Source organism: Propithecus coquereli, unplaced genomic scaffold (assembly GCF_000956105.1).
Source record: "Propithecus coquereli isolate 6110/MARCELLA unplaced genomic scaffold, Pcoq_1.0 Scaffold96, whole genome shotgun sequence".
Lineage (NCBI taxonomy): Eukaryota > Metazoa > Chordata > Mammalia > Primates > Indriidae > Propithecus > Propithecus coquereli.
Window position 1 is genome coordinate 539,696 of NW_012155951.1, and position 2,672 is coordinate 542,367.

The following is a 2,672-nucleotide window of genomic DNA, read 5'->3' on the forward strand; positions in this document are numbered from 1 at the left end:
TGCAACAGGAACCTCTAGGGAAAACAAAGTGGAAAGCTGTGTTTCAGGAGTGCATCCTGTGTGTCTATCAATGACACTTCCTTTTCTATCTCTAGGTGTTTGGGAATCATTGGATGTTTTGACATCTGCACAATTTTAGCGTCTGTGAGCGTTTGAAGATAGAAGGTGGAGACAGAGTCCATAAGGGAATCTATTGCTGCTGTTTTGATAGAACCTTTTGCTATAACCCAGAGGAGTGGTTTCTGATCATTGCTAAAGCACTTCTGCTCCAAGAACTCAAAGTACCATAAAAAAAAGATGGACAAGGAAAAAAACCAAAAAGCCTTTGCAGCTTAATTTCCTGATATTCTGGGGTGAGGAAGATTAGGCTCTAGGTCTCCTCTGGCCTGATGATGGATTTCCCTTGGTCGTTGCTATCTCTGCAACATCCCTAAGGAACCCTGGCCAGTGGGCTCTCTGCCTGGGCCCAGTAGCTCACTGCATGGCAGGGCTCCACTGGACTGCGCTGAGCTGAAACACAGGCCCAGCCTCCAGAGCCTCTCTCATTCCTTTCTGGAAGGGGTCCTCTCCCTGCATCTGCTTGTGGGCTCTCATCCTGCCCAACTCAAAGTCTCCTCCTTTCTAATCTCCAGCAGGCTCACATGCAACAAGTCTGGCAGTCCAGGCACTTTGCTGAGACAAACACACCTGCACATCAATGCAAGGCGAGTCGTCTGTATTAACCCCTCACATTTCAGCACTGACTCACAGCCTCTGCAGACCACATGTTCCCATGTTGCAAATAAACCCAATCTTTCTCTTAACCCTCTCCCATTCAGAGAATTTCTCAGCCCTTCCTCATGGTCCCCTGTGTCTCAGCGGAGTCACAGCTCCCCCTTGTGGCTATAGGGTCAAACATGCCAAGACTCAGTCCTGCAGGGCCCCAAAGGCAGTAGGGTGGTAGAGGTCTTACAAATAGGAACATGGGAGGGAGGGTGGAGGCGCTGCACTCCTCCCTCTCTTCAGGAGGTGTCCACCTGAAATACAAACATACTCAAACTATAAAACTTTCAAAAATATAAAACATATAAAAACTGGCTTTCAGACTTCATAGAGTGGATTGTTGCAGAACAACACTCCCACTAAAAAACTAGAAAATCTTATGAAATATTAACCCATAAATGTTTAAAGGCATTGGGAGCTACCAATGGTGTAACGACTTAAGAGATTGCTATCTCAGAGAGAAAGGATCATTCTGACAAAACACTTTTCCCTTGAAGACATTTGCCAATTTCGTATCATCAGCTAGGTAGCTGAGAAGGAGAAAACTGAGAAGTGACTTTGAGGCCAGTCCATCACCCTCTGGTCTGGAGAACAACATTTTTGTTAAGTGACTCCTGTTACCCTAACATTGTCTAACTTAGATATCTAATTTAACAGGCCTGAACCTAATTTAGATGCCTATCTTAGTTTAAGGGGATGCTTCCTTCCAAGATGCAAAACTATCTCCTTTCATAAAAATGTGACCCATTTATTTTCCCTTTGAGTAAAGCCAATTAACTAACACACATGGCCACCCAAATCACCAAGTGAATCTGGCATGAACTGTCTGGGAAAAGTGGTGCTGTCAGGTCCTCTTTGCTGAGGACTGGCTATTTTGTTTATCTTGAGAACATGAATGCAATGGGTTGCAACTGCTTGCCTATGTGTGTGTATATATATGGCTGAGATTTCTTTCCTTCTTTGTAATTTGCATTGAATTTCCTGTGATGTCCATCACATTCTGGTTTAATGTTTAATGCCTAGTCCATGATTAAGCTGTTTTCTTTCTCTTCTACCCTGGTAGAAAGGTTTTCTGAGTTAGAAAGAGATTTTGTTTTTAATTTTATGTCCCCCAACTCAATACGTGGAGACCATGTTGGGGACACATGTCAGCATCCTCTAATGCAGGTGGTGCAGATTTTCAAGGCTGCAGAGAGGAGGCTGGCTGGCTTACTGCTGTCAGAGAGGCCCTTCCTCTTGGTGAGAAGCTCCATAGCACAATAGAAAAATAGCTTTTGTGACTTCCCCCCACCCCCGCTTTTCTTGCCCTCTCCTCTGGCACTCATGACCATTTTTAAGAGGTTGTGTCACTTAAAATCCGTGGGTCCTGTTCAGCCTCCAATCCCCTGAGATGGGATATGATTGGAGGAAAGTTACCTCCTGCAGTAAGTGCTATTGTACCCCTTAGTATATTCTAATCAGAACACCTACCATTTAAATAGTTTCTTACCTTACACTTGGCATTTTATGTAAATGATATCCAATCTTTTAAAAATTTCAATAGATTCAGGGGGTGCAAATGTTTTTTTGTTACATGGATGAATTTTATAGTGGTTAAGTCTGGGATTTCAGTGTAACCTGTCACCCAAATAGTGTGTATTGCAGCCAATAGATAATTTTTCATCCCTCATACCCCTCCCATTCTCCTACTCCTAAATCTCCCATGTCCATTCTGTCACTCTGTGTGACCGTGCGTACCCATAGCTTAGCTTCCACTGTAAATAAGAAAGTACAGTATTTGATTTTTCATTCCTAAGTTACTTTACTTAGGAAAATGGCCTCCAGTTCCATCCAAATTGCTGCAAAAGACATTATTTCACTCCTCTCTATGGCTGAATAGTAGTCTATGGTGTATATGTGTGTGTGTGCAT